This window comes from Zophobas morio, unplaced genomic scaffold, assembly GCF_036711695.1.
Source record: "Zophobas morio isolate AGI-343-1 ecotype UQ-CSIRO unplaced genomic scaffold, CSIRO_AGI_Zmor_V1 ptg000403l, whole genome shotgun sequence".
Lineage (NCBI taxonomy): Eukaryota > Metazoa > Arthropoda > Insecta > Coleoptera > Tenebrionidae > Zophobas > Zophobas morio.
Genome location: NW_026972507.1, coordinates 67727 through 83437, shown reverse-complemented (window position 1 = coordinate 83437; position 15711 = coordinate 67727).

The following is a 15711-nucleotide window of genomic DNA, read 5'->3' as shown; positions in this document are numbered from 1 at the left end:
AGAATTTGTAAGTATACCATGTTTTATTTGCTTTAAATAAATTAAAAAAATATATAGATTCATAAATCTCACGGAAACATTTCATTGTTGCTCGTTGGTTTTCAATCCATCCATCCGCTACTTACTTGATGAAAACTGCGCTCACGAAGAAAAAATTGAAACTATTTCTCTTTTTGATAAATTTAAATGCTCCCCTCTAAAGAACACCAACTCTTCCTCATAATAAAACATATGTTTTTCCGATATTTGCCTAATTGATATATCATTTTATTCAAACACCGTTGAACGTTTTTTTAAGAGAAAAAAAGTAAAAATTTGCTGAACGTAAAATGTGTCCTCATTTCAAGAGATCTAATACTATTAATAAACATAGAAATATTTAACAGACACGTTTTCCAGTATCATTTAAAGGTTACCCAAAAAAGAATACTTTTTCGAGCAAATCAAGTAATACATATTATATGCTAAACTTTTTATAACATATTTATAGAAACCATTGCAATCTTTAATACCAGCACTATCCCAGCATCAGCACGATTTTGACCGGATCATACTAGCGCTTCCGGAAGAGAGCGTAGTGCTATTAAACGTCACTAATGTACTGTTCTTTACTCGATAGCTTTTAGTCGCATTTGCTAAGTGAAGTAGTGTATGACGGAACTTAGCCAGTCTCTCCAATGTTTCACAAATACTCAACCGCATCTGTGTGCTTCCCTCTAAGAATCGTCAAGAAATAAGAATTGACATAATGAAAGTCACCAGTCAGGTCTAACATTACACGACTCTCTAACTCTGATGGGGCCAGTCCAAGTAAACCCGAGACGGGCAGTTAACACCTCCCCATAACCTTTTGCTGCCACCAAGCTTTTACCCAGTGTAAGAGCATATCATTCATACGTAATTTACACAATCTAAATCTCTTCGAAGTAACGTACAAACCTTAGCACAGAACTAACCTCAAATAGGTACCCAAATCAAGGTGTCAAGATTGTAAAGATCAAGGAAGAAAGCCTCTCGATAGTCGAGGGTGACATGAAGCAAAGTTAGAGGAGCCCACCTTCATAAGCTTTCTCATCTATGGATGGTACCCTGTTGTCAGCCTTCGATATCCCTACTACTGGAAGCCGCGTGGGATAACGTCAGCGTTAGACGCTCATACATAGGGCCGATCTTGTTGGGCCTCTTGAAGGAAGTAACCTAGAACGATGAGTAATCCTCTCTTTGGGCTCAACGCGGTCATCCCTAGGCTTATACCAGCTAATAGCACTATTTTATAACAGTACTAGTAAAATACTATACCTATAGTACCAGCATCATTATACACCAAGTGAGGAGCTAATTAGGTTGTTAGTTTAACCCCACCGGCGGTCCATGGACGCGGGCTAGCTATTCTGTTATTCATCATACTAGTCTGTTCAAGTAAAAGCTTTCACACGCAGTTAGTAGCTGGAGGCCGAAGTACTTATATGACTTACCCACCTTCCTCAACCTGTTAATAGTATCCCGCTTGAATTCAGCAAATCTTTTTTTTCTAGGTAAATCACGAAGGACTGCTTTGAAAGGCAACGTAAGGATACTTCGCCCAAGACGATAAAGTTAATAAGCCAAATAGATTCATCAGTAGGCACGCCCCCAATTGTTCTAGTTTCGATATTAGCTCGGTCTATGCATACTGATACAGATAATTAGAACCTGCTTCGAGAACCTATTCGCTTGGCCGTTTTAACCAATTTTAAGAGCAACACGCTTCAAACCCACGGCACACCAAAGCAACGTGATAGCTTCAACTATAAATCGAGCAGAGCAACTATAACACAATGAACGTTTGGCAAAGGGTCCTTGATTTTTGAGTACTAGTTCTTCGTCACCAACCTAAGGCTACGTTACCGTAGCGGGTCGCTAAACAAGACCCGATTTTTATTTAATTTACACACACACGTTAGTCCTTCTTTGGGTGGCACTCTGTAGTCTTCATTCGTTGTTTCCAATTATCTGAAGAACATCAGGAATAACAAGCACAGCAGGCTCGTTTAGAAAGGGGCCTATGTTGTTTGGTCGCTATACGACATGCAGCTAGTGACCAAAAGCAATCCTCGCTTGCATGAAGAATGTACGATACTTGAAGATTTACAAGATTCAAGCCAACCACCCCAGCCAAGACAAATCGCTTGACTAAGTTCTACCATAAGGAGACCGGCCTATGCAGTAGCCAAGATGATTCAGTTATAATCCACCAAGGCCTTACCTGCTGTGGTTACAGACAAGTTTGGGATGCCTCGCGCGTCTCGTGCAAAAAGGGTGAGATAAAGGTACTAAAAAGCATTTCTTTAAACGAGCTAATCACTTAGATTAATGATTGTAGAAATGACACTAAATCATGTAGAATCTTTCGAAAAGCCAAAACAGTGCTTCAATCTATAGAAAGCGAAGCATTTCGACAAGTTTATGCATATAAGGCACTAAAAGGGGCTAAAAACCATGAAATATCTAAAAACAAGTGTTTATAACCATATAAATATAATAAGGTGAAAGAGTTGTTATCCCTTTGTGTGTTTATTACTGGTTTTATGTTAGATTATAGTTGATTATATTTTTTAAAGGCTCTTTTATCTTATACTTTCTGTGGGTTTATGTAACATTTTGTAAAGGATTTTAAAAATTGCCTATGCTTATGTTAACTTTAGTCAACTTTCATTAACTTTTGTCAACCAAATAACACATAAGCTTCAGCTAACTTTAGTAGACTTTAGCCAACAGAAGAATTACTAAAAGGACGCCTTTAAAGGTCAAAAAGGGTTTATAACCAGTGATATTAAGTTATTTTTAATCTAGTAGGATACTTTAGCACCTTGATTATGTTTAAATGTAGAATTGAAGTACATCCTTCGAGTTTTCAACCCAATGCTTTTACCGATAAGTTATTTAAATAAGTTAATTTGAATGCTACTTTATTTGCTAATTTTGGTTTAGGCAAGCACCAAGGCTAATGAAGAATTTTAATGTATGAGATAAGTTAGCTAATTGGAGTAAATTTGCATCACTATGAGTTACCTTTATAAATCCTAATTACTCATGTTTACTACATATTATTTTAGTTGTAGGTGTTTTAACCAAGACTGATTTCTACCTTATAGTTCGTTTTAAAGTTCTTTATTTGGCCAAATTAGAAGCATACTGCACAAAAGGCGCCGGGTCCCAGTATAGCGTTAATTTCGTTACTTATTGTAATTCACTTAAACCTATAATTTTCACTTTTCATTAGTTTTTAAGTTACAGATTTGCACGTTGCTTTAGAGGCGCCACAAAGACTTTAAAGTTTCAGAAAGATTGCTAGAACGATAGCCATTAAATTGATTGTGTTTTCATTTTATTTTAACAAGAGCTTAATCTATTCGTTAAGCAAGCCATCTTAGCTCCCTTTGTTCTTACTTTTAGGTCAACCAACCTACAGTTAGTTAGATTAGCAGAAAGAACCAATGTCAGATCTTGTTTTAACCTTTGCACAGCTATTTAGTAGAACGCTCATAGAACCAACCAGTTTGTAACGAGCTCATGAGGGACGAACCTCACAGAAAAGCTCCTGAAGTACCAAAGTACCAAGAGAACAAATAGTTTTAAACTTGTAAGTATCTTATATCGAATATGCAAATAAATCTATTAGAGGTAGCTATCAATTTAGAAGGAAAAAGAAAAATCTAAAGAATTATCTACCTCATAGAACTTGAATAAAGCTAGGGATCACTGTCCAGATCAATAGACGACTCCTAAATGCTCCTAAAGAAGAACTAGATTACTATACGATGATGCTAAAGAAGTTAAGCACTTGAGTACTTAAAATAATAGCAGAATCTAGATTTTAACTATGCTATAAATAATGAAAAAGTTCTGCTTTGGTAGAACAAAACGAACTACCGCTCTAGAAATAATAATTCGATTATTCTTCCAAAGTAGAAAGAAAAATTCAAGACAAGTAAGATTAAATCCTTATCATCGCAAGGGTCTCAGGTAAAGCATGGCATTTATGTCACCCGTAGAGCCAGCTAGCGTAAATACAACATTAAACAAAAACCACAATGGTAGCTAACAAACGTAAACACTCAAAAGGCACAGTGTTTTCCACTGGGAGCCCAACTTACGCAGTTGCCTGAAAAGAATTTTTAAATACTGACGATAAAGCCTACGTCGCTGTTATCAAAGCTTCATGGAGTTCTAGCGTATGTATTTCGCTCTCAAGATAAAAGGTAGAGAGGTATATGCAACACATGCTAAAACTTGGGACCGCCGAATAAACGCGTATCTCTTATACTGCGTTTTTGACCCTTCTTTAAGGGGAAAAAAATTAAGAGAAACCTCTTTTTTGGTTAATTAGATATCTGTTACATGTTTAGTAGTTACGCTGGCAGTCTATACCTAGATATTGAGGCATGACCACAAGGAACTGACAATAATTTTATTTCACCTCTTACGTATTCCCCCGTTAATTGCTTATTACATAGTAAAACAATTTTTTAATATAATTAATAATAATTAAAGGAGTAATAAGAAAATAATTACACACAGTTTCCAAGCATGCTTTTTTTGACTACGCGTTTTATGAAAGTTGGTATAGGCCCATTTTAATTGTGCGTTATTTCTTCTAAGAAAATTGTTGATTAATCTTCGTAAATTTTTGTTTAAAAAAAAAGGTAGAAATCTGAAATGTGGGTTTATGTAGAAAAAAATAACTTTTTGCATTACACGCAAGATATTTTAAACTAATTAAGAAATACCATTATTATTATAAAGAATCCAATAGAACACTTTATAGAATTCACCAAGATAGAGCATGGTAGAAAAGTGGTAACATTATGTGATCTTTACAAACTTTTATTTTTTATATTTTTGCTTCTTTCATGATGTGAGTGCCTATAGGTGTATAGACTAAATATAGGCATAAATATTACAAATATAGGGGCTTAAAAAACCTTTCAAACTTACTGTACTTACTATAATAAGTATAGTAGTAATTCTGGTAGATCTTTTAACTAATGTTAAATGAAAAATTAATATTTAAAAAATCCCACCTTTATAATTTTCAATTTATGTCTTCCTTTTAAATAGGTTTCATTAATGTACTATTTTTAAGTTAAACCAGATATGTAATCCCTGACTTTGTATAAAAATTTTCTTTAACTTATTATAGTTTGCTTTTATAGCTATTAAAATTTAATAACAAGATTATTGTTGAAAAGCTTATTTTAATGTTGTTTTAACAAAAATTGGTAGAATGAGGATAATTGATTCTGTAATATGGGTCAACGGTAACTACACTTATTCTACGTTGATAGTCAATCTTGTTGTATCCTTTGCGTTGTAAAACTGCATTTATGGCAAATAATTAAGAAAGACCTAAAAAAGAAGAGCACAAGAAAGACAGTAAACCAATATTATAACAAACTCACTGAGCAACGTCAGCGGTATAAAATTTAACTTTGAAACCGATTTGATAATTTTAAGTTACCCTTATTTGATGTAGGAAAAAAAAAAATAAAGTTATAATAAAAAAAATTGGCAAAAAACAACTTTTCAAGTAGGTGGTTTATTATATAAAAGGGAAAAATATACCACACCAATGACGCACGCAATTAGTTGTTAAGCTTTGAAGTAACATTTCATTTAAACCTGGTTTTTACTTAAAAAACCTTTAATTAATATGCGAAGTAACACAAATTTAAAAAAATTAAACTCTGATGAGTGTTTAAGACAATACTAAGAAAGCTTAATTTAAAAGTACTTGGTTTGCACTAAATCACAGTGAACGATATATAACTACCGTCAAACCAATTTAATTACTATTTTATAACTTCCATTTTAACTGGATTATAAAATGAAGCAATGTAAACATCGAAATAAGGGTAAAGGGGATAAATATGTTATAATGATGAGCTACTTGCCGTAAAAGGAACGTTACATTACAGCATAATATAGACCTACCTACTCATGTAGAGATAATCCAATGGTTTATCAACGAAAATCCTACTGACATAGATTGGCTAATAATAAGTACGTAGGAGTTATTGTATACTATGTATATCTCGTTTTAATTAAATAAAGTTGAAAGGGCAGGGTGTAAAAGGAAATACCCGTCAAAACCTCAAACCTTGTGTTCTAGTGCCTCTAGTCATCTGTCCTGGTAGTGGTTTTTCGAGAAAATTTTCACAATAAGTAGATGGGCATCTGAGCCTCAATAACTCAGTCCTACTTCCCAGTTTTGAAATTATTTTAGAGGATAAATATTTGTGAGCAACCTTTCCCGGCTTCTCTAAAGGATATACATATAAGTTCTAGGATTCTTAATATGTAATAGCGTATTAGACAAAAAGTCAGGGGTCATTCTTCTGTAGAGCTTTTTTTTTTCTGCAAGCCTCTGCGTGGATAAGAGGAGCGATTTTAAGAATACTGTGGATTGCTGCTTAAGCTAAGCACAATAGACAACAAAAAATCGAATATACGCTAATTAACGGTATTTGGTTTTTTAATATACCAGTAACAATCACAAACTTTTCTCAAAAGCAAAGTTGTAAGACCATATTTTTAATGATTTTTTTAAGGGTCTACATTGAATCTTTTACGGCAAAAAGCCTCTGGTAAGTGTTAAATCTTAAATCAAAAATTTGTTATTTTAATAAACTGCAATTAACTCTTTGGTTAATTACTCTTAAGTTCATTTTTGTCTTCATATAATACTTAATTAATGGAAAGAATAGTTCCAATTTACAGCCATTACATTGATCCGAGTATTAAAAAATATATAACAGAAATTTGTCGAGCTTTTATTATTTTGCTGTCTTAAGTTCAAGTTTTCGTTTATGACGTTAGATATATGCCCAATATAATGGTTTGTGGAAGTCTACCGTATAATTTAGATTGTACTTTTAGAAAAATCGTTATGAAGTACGTTAACATCTAAAAAGTTATTTGCACATGCGGAACTTTGGTAGTAGTTTTATGTTAGGTGTGTTTAAATGAAAAATTATATAAATTAGTATATTTAAGTGAATAACTTATTTAACTATAAGTGTTTAACTAGTGCTCATAATAATTATAAGCAATTATAAAATTGAGTAACTTTATAGCTAACACTATAACTTTCTTTGATAATTTAACGATATTCACTTCTTTAGAAAAAATACTTCTCATAATTTTAAATAAATTTGACAATATAAACGTGCCCAAGTGCGCGTTAAACAGAGGCATGCATATAGTTTTTAAATTTTAGTAACTTTATGAACACTCCGTACACAAGAGTATTCCTTGCGGTATACAGGCAGGGTTTGATTCCATGATACTATCCTCGTTGTCTACTTTTAGCTATTTATGTCAAATTTTCTTTTATTTATCGAATAAAATGATAAATGGATGTTTTAATTTTATTTTTGTTTGCTTTGCAGATTAAGTTTTTAACTTTACAATTATTTGGTCAAAAACTTGTGGGCTGCACATCTCTCCATAAGGTCATCACTCTCAATGCGATTGTGCTTATCTTGTAGGCACCACCAGGAAAATTACAGAAAAACAAATTCCGCTTATTCGAAAGAACCCAATGAGAAATATCTACGTTATTCTTATTTCGTGGAGTTTCCTCAACAGGCGATTAGCGTGGTTTGGTACCAAGTTTGAGCTGTTTAGCATTTATAGTATAAATACATACTTCGTATTTTCGGTGACACTAATATCCACGTGTACCAGCCGATTTCTCGTGGTGCTGGGTTAGTGCTAATCTAAGAACAGTGACAGCTTCTTGTTAAAATATACTGGGCGTTGTTACTTTTATAAACTTTCTCTTTACCCAGTCATTTAGTTATGGATACGATCTGCTTGAAACATTTTGCCGAAATTCTTTCAAACTTCTATCCCAACCTGTAATAGTGTGATTAATTCTAAACTAAGTACCAATGATCCTTGCATTACCGAGTGGCTGTACAACTTTTATCTAGTAGTAACCAGAGAGGTGGAAGCAGACGGTTACTTTTTATTTATATTTTTATAGAACTTACTAAAATATTTGTTGTTTAAAGCATATTGCGCCTAGAGCTATCATGGAAATTACGGAAGTCCCTATGAGGGTAAGTTAGATATTTTAATTTATTTGTATGTGATTATGTTACTGAGCATTTAGGTCCACAACTACATTAGTAATAATTCACAAAAGTTGGTGGAGGGCAAACAGTTAATCTACGCTTACGGCAACACAAATCCCGTAATTGGGATTTTAAGAGAGGGTTTTTTTAGCTTCCGCCTATTTTAATTAGCTGAAACTGTTTGCACTTTCAAATATAACACCGATATGACCTCTTTTTTCCTGTACTCTTGTGTTATAACTTTTTTTAACTATATTTTTAGTGCTTTTAGCACAATGCCTGTTGACAAATTTTTTTTTTTACTTGAAATGGTGTCCATACTTATCTGAAGAAGTTAGAGAAGTACACGTTCGTACTAAGGTCTGTTTAACTTCAAACAGCGTCAAAAGGAAGTAGTGAATATTATTAGGAGACATGACCCTACGGTTTTAACCTTTAAATCGAAGACGCTCTTCATACGCTTGAGCGAGAGAAACATTTCACGATGAACACTACGTTCGAGTGGCAAATAGACTCATTGCCAAGCTTATCAAAGTACTTACTAAAACCACCCACAGTTGCACATAATAAAGAGCGAAGACATATGGCACGCAGACTTCTTGCTACTTTCTTAATAAGCTACTTCTGGGAGTTATAAATCAGAGGTTCTTGTCACACACCTGTAAGCTGTTTCAAATTTAATCACCTTCCAGCACGGATTAAAAATTTGATTAATTTAGGGTAACTATTTATTGTTTATTAGGTACCTTTATAAAATCAATCGCTCAGCATGTATGGTATATATATATATATTTTAATAAAGCACATAGCGGCTAGTTCATTTTTTTTCTTTCTGATCTTTCTTCCTTTTTCGGTTTTTAACGCGACTTTAGTGTTATAGTTTTACGTGGGTCTAGAGGACCAGCGATATTATAAAGGTAATGGTTTTCGTTGAATTTAATAAATATCTTAGTAGTCTAGAGGACTACTAAGTAAAATAGTTAGTCAACTAGGTTTACTTAATATTTAAACATAAAGTTGAAGTTCATGAAATATGGATAAATGCCGTGACGGGCTTATGCTCTCTACTTAAAAACTCCAACTTAAAAACCCTTACAAATTAAATGTTTTATAGTTTATTTGAGAAGCATACACTTATCCCAAAAAAAAAGTTACAAGCCCTCACAAAAAAAAAGACTTAGAGCTAATTGGAATAGCAATAAACTTATATCACTCTACAAATAGTATGTTGACCTCAATCTCATGTTTCATTTCTTTTACTACACGTGGGCTTATAACTTTATTAATGTAGAAACACTATAATCTTTAAAAAAATTATAATTTTATATATAAAATGGAATATTATGTTAATATGGGACCACTAAGTAAGTCTTGCAAGAAATCCTCGCTGCCACTTGGGGACCTCGGCCGGCACCACTGCCAGCTAGGCCTCCCTTATTATGAGGTGCTAGCTTACAAAATTGTAAAATTTTGGTTTTATATACATATGATAATAATCTTACTGGGTTATTACCTCCAATAAAGATACACTTAAGTCAGATTGCGTTAATTACCCGATGCAAAATAAACAAACAAAGATACAGATATGTAAACTGTGTGATTTGTTTTAACACTGCCTATACCTCTGTGCCATATATTGTCTCATAAAATATCCTCTTCATATGCCTTGCCGGTATTAAAAATTTTTAAGCGCTCTTTGAAAGTAAAAAAAGTTACACGTCTACAATTGAATTTCAATACTTTTAATATGAGATCTAACTAGGACATCAAGGGAGTCAAGCGTATACTTATATAATTTGTTTTTTAGTTTAAAATATAATTTACTGTGTAAATGATGGCGCCTGGCGTCTGTCTCTCTCAGAGACTATTAGAAAAGGTCCCTGTCTTGCGTTGAGCTTGTTAAAACTTCTAGATTTCAATTCTAAGTTAGAACATTATAAAGACTATTATACACAAGGTTAGTTTATTACACATATGGAACTCCGTATTAACAAGAATCACACCTTTTTAAAAGAGTATGTACTTTGTCACTCACAACAACCATAACCACTTACACCTGTAAAAAGTTGTAAATACTGGAGCTACGCCCTCTCATACTTTCTTGCTTAGTTTTTTAAAGGATTAATTTCCTTTATTTTTCTTTTTCAGCTAACCATCTATATTACACTTGCAAATACCGCTCATCTCACCCAGTTACACTTTTTAAGGAAATACACCTTTCTACCAAACAACTCAAAAGGAAGGTCAACTAGTGTCTTGCAAGATTTTAACCGTGTGTTGAGGAGTAATTATCCTATTAAATTACCATTTAAAAAATACTTCAAAACTCTATAAGAGATATAACCATAAAAAAATTAACCGTTAGCCATGGCGTCTAATTAAACATGCTTAAACTAACACCCCTAAGTAGCGTGTTTATAAACCGTATAAGTATTAGTGCTATAATATTATGGGTAGAGACTTGGTATTTTAACTCACATAAGATTTATGTTTTTAATTACAAAATGACAAGGGTACTTTGATCAGCTCTTACCTTAGGGACCGCGTCTTTGATATATCGGCGATCCGCCCTCGCCCCTAACCACTTACAGTCCCAAAAGAAGCTTTTCCATCACTTTAGGTGAGCGACGGTCCACAGTCTACTAATGACCACCACAGCGGTATCCCTCATTGCGGTGCTACGGTGATCTACTTCTCGTCAAAATCGCTTATTTTATTGCCGCAGTATCCCTTGTAGCACCTAGAGACGCTTGCCAAATGTCATCGTCGGAAATCGCTATTAACGCGGAAAAGAGCAGGCCCTTTAAAAACAAAGACTCACATAACCGTCGCTGACCTTCAAAATCAAGGTAATTAACTAAGTGGTATTATTGATAATAAGTTCTCGTGGCGGTCGCACATTAACTAAATCGCGGCGAAGGCCAGGGCAGTGGTTGAAACCCTTTACCCCATACTTTATGCCCGTAGCAAAAACTTTCGTGGCGCAATAAACGACACTTTATGTGTGTATTCGGCCAATCATGACACATGCCTTTACTGATTGGGCCTACGACTAACTGCGATAATCTCTTTGTTTTAAATAACACGAAGCAAGCTTTGCCTTATGACGGGGGATCTTGGTTTTGTTTGCAAAGGTGCCATATATCAGGGCCTTCAGATTGAACCTTTGGACAACGTTTTTCTAGGCAAGGCTAACGCCACCTATGGACGGTTCAGTTGCTAGATTAAACTTCTTCACGTTAGTACCGGAGACGAACGCAGGTCTAGCAATGAGTGATGTTACATACACTGACTCCTTTGATCCGAAGGATGCAAGCTTAGTGAACTTTTGGAGCTATTTTGTAATGGTACTAGTATTAATAATACTTGAGTAATGTAATTAGTCTTTATAAAGGCGAGGCTAAATATGCGACCATCAAGGATAGAAAAAGAGAGTCGGGTTGGTGTGAATCGAACCCACGACATTGAGTTTGTGCGATAATGCTCTGAACCGCTGAGCTACGGCGACAACTCTAGATTCCTATAAAATGGTTTTAATTGTTTTAATCTGTAACAATCAGCACACCAATGATTACCTGAGGATGGAGCCAGTTACGAAAAGACCGCGCAATGGGCTCGAAATATATGGCTTGGGGCTAAAAAAAATTTATAAAAAAAAAAATAACAATACTTATATGTAAATGAGATTGCTTTAACACAATCTTAAGACTAGTATGTACGCTATCACCCTTGTTAGAATTCGTATATTGACCTTACTGAACAAAAGGAATAAACATAATATATGCATAATTCATTTTTTTAATCTATAATGCCCTTTTTTTACTACCAAAGTTAAAATCAGTTTCAAGTACAGCCAACAGATCATGGTACTGGGCGAAATACCTTGTCCGTGCGCTTTCTACACTTAAAAATTCCATTCAAATTTATTTAGGCCCTTGCTTTCCCTGGCATATCGACTTTTTTTTAACGTAAGCCCCTTTAGTGTTTTTAGTTTGAAATCCCTTGGCCAGAAGTGAATGTAAGGCTCGTGCTCAGCGACTTTTTTCTTTTTTTTTTTTTTTGCTCGAGCTTAATCTATTAGCTATTTTACCTTACTTTATATCTTAATTCATTCTTAAGGGTCTAGTTCCACAAATTATAATCAAAAAAATATGGGTTATCTTTATGCTGCTCTAAAAAATTATTAGCGGTGAACAAATTTTTGAAAAAAAAAAAAAAAGAATTAGAATTGTTGAAGACTATAACTCACCAATTTGAAATTAAAAAGAAATCTTAAAAAAGAAAGGTGCCTTTTAAATTAATAATAGAACATTATCAAATACTAATTCTTTTTCTGCGCTACAACTTTTAGACAAACCTTGCACGTAAAAAGAGGACTTCTTGGAAGATAGCAAAAGATTTCTGGTGCCCTCTAGTAGGAATAGTAATTATAACATCCTTATTATAAGCAGTAGTAATAGTTATAATGAAAAGCCTTTAAAATCTTTAATAGTAATCATAATAGTAATTATACTAATACCACTAGTATTAAAATTATTATTAATAATTTTAAGGAAATTTATAAAAGAAGCTGTAATATTAAGAACGATATAAACTAAAAATTGCCTTCAACACTTTCACTGCTAGAATGGCGAGCGTTTACCAAATCAGATATAGAAAAAATGGAATTTGCTTCTTATCTGAAGAAACAGTTGAAACGAGTGCAACCAAAAGAACCACGTACGCGTAGAGTAAAAATAATTCCCCTTGCCTTTTTTGACAAGAAATTGTGGCCTATATTGGTGGGCTCTTCGAGCGCTTTTGGTATGCTGGAATAATTTCTAACAAGTTAAATAAATACACAAAACCATCACACTGAGGTGAGAGCTGTCACCTTAGCACAGTGGTTGGAGCTTTGTCGCGCTATCCACGGTCTCGAGTTCGATTCCCGTCTGTGGTAACTTGCATTTCTCTGGCCGGGTGGTTACGTGTACGACTTCCCTACAAAAACAAAAAATTCTCTCAATCCCGGAATGATGATTTCACGTATTTAACCTGTTAATTTCCCCCTCGTATGGCGTGACTTTATGCAATCTGCCCATACGGCGAGGACCGCGCTAAGCGGTTGCCTCCGTCTGGGTTTGTACACCTGTTAAAAAAATAAGAACCGACAACCTTCGCCTTAAAACCATTTCCTTTAAGTGTGCAACTGCATAAGAGTGATCGCATAGGGCAGCACTGCTTGGACCGCAGCACACAAAACTCTATCATCAATCTGCGCGAGAGGACCGTCTGAAGAACCGCTGTGATTGCTTTTTCATCATCGACACGTCAACGACTCGCAGAAACGCCTCCAGTAACGCCGATGCCCCTTTTTGCAGTCATGAAAAAAATCTTTTGCATCACACTCGGCTCAACAGCAACGACGTACTGCTTTAAAACAATTAGCAGAGATAATGCACCACTCGCAAATCCATGAAACATTTCTTCGAGCGATAAGTAACTGACGACCGCAAATGGTTGTTTAGAGAAGTCCTTTGCGTTATCTGACACTCTTGTAGTGGAATACCAAAGGTGATCACCGAAAAAAATGGACGCACAGCAGCAGTTGTTGCAGGGTGAAGGTATATATCGCATTGTTAAGTGAGAGTCACCCTCTAGATCAACTGACCGAAATGGGAAAGACTCAACTTTTTGGTACGCCGTGCATTTGTGCAGTGTTTCTTAGCTTCCTCTTAACATGTTGGGAAACCATCACTTTGGTGATGCTTAAAGACTCGGCATGCTTTACCATATCCAAGCAACTATCGTCCTATTAGCCTGATTCTAGCAGTGGGTAAATCTGGGAAGGTTGTTTTAATACGCCGATAAAAAGTGTTTTGAGAAATACACAGAGCGCTCTCAGAATTTCAATTCGCATTCTTAAGGGGCCACTCAACGGTCAACATCCTTTTTACAGGCGTCGCCTTTCTCGCCGTTATATAAGACTTCGACCGCGTATGACATAATGGTCTTTTACACAAACCACGCGTACTGAGTACTCCGTAGCCCTCTACAAGGTATTAGCATCGTTTCTATGCACATGCCCCTTCCAAGTGAGAAATTAAATTTGCGCTATCGCCATATCGTTGACTGACAGCTGGTACTCGCAGGGTTCTTTGCTCTCACCCCCGTTTTTCGCGCTGTACACGCGGAGTGTTCCACCTCCTGCGCCGACGAAACCACCCTTTTATGCGTCCTCTAAGAGTCCTTTATTAATATGGTAACACCTACAACGCTACTAGAAACGTTTCTAACTGTTACCCGCAAAGGGGAGTAACCATTAACGGTAAAGAAAGTAAGCAAATTTCTTTTCAAGAAGATGCACTACATTACCTTCGCCTATAATTCTGGAAGGTGTTAATATCTTATGGAACTTTAAGGTTAATAATAGGGCGTCAGCAACGATAAGCGACTTGGCGGCACTAAGTAGAATTTATTACGGCTAAGATCAAAGCTACTACACATCCGCTTTCCTCATTGTTGTGCGCAAAAAGCTCAGTGTACCTGCGCCATAAATTTTGTCTTAAAAAGTATGCGTGCGGCCTATAGTGACCTACACACTGCTGCTTGGGCATACGAAAAACCTTTGGCGATTGCAGTCCTGCAGACGAAACCAAACAAGCTTCTGAAGCTAAGGACTGGCGCACCTTAATTTTTGCGTAATTACGCATTATACTATAAACTGGGTTTAAAACGCAGACTTAAAGTCTTTTTCCGACATTGCAAATACTTTCTCTTTTGAAAGGTGTCTGTAAGCAATTTAAAACACTAGTGTCCTCGAGAACTTAAATACGAACCCTGGCAGAGGGGCACGCTTCCAACGGCCTCGCAATCCACTAGATCGCACACTTACAGTTTGCAAACTCTACATAGTTTTATGAAATTTTTAAAAAGAATCGATATCTAGCGGAAACTGAATATGGACCCCGCCAGTTGATCTAAATTATTAGCCAAACTAAGCAGTCTGCCCTCAATTTTACCGAGCATCTGCATAAATTAATAACATAAAAAAGTGTTATAAATAAACAGTTATCTATAACCTTCGCTGAACATAGATGGGGTCATCGTTTAATACTAATAGAGGAAAAGGACTTACGAATACAGTTGAAATAAACCCACATGGAGGTGTTCCAAGGTTGTTACTAAATCGAATACAAGTGTCACATTTACGGACCAGCTCTACATGCGCTCAATCCAATTACACGTTTAAAAATCTTACCATCTTATTTGAACAACATAAAAAATTCTACGGAACCCTTTTACTTATTTTTTACTAGACGCCCGTTCTAGTCGCCTGGACCATTACTTCACTCTCTGCTTCCAATTTTTTCCTTCCTCTTAGTTAACCTAGAAATCAAATTTGCAATCATCCCCCCCTTTCCTAGCAGGGACGTAACATATGGTCCAATTAAATTATTCGTAACTTGTTGAATTCGGTGTATACGTTTTCCTCTCACTATTTGGCATTCACATTTAATCCTGAATAACCAAATAAGCCCTTATGGTTTATCTTTACTATAAGCCGCCGGCTACTTAATATAAAAAATAAAATCTACTAGTTAATTTGTAT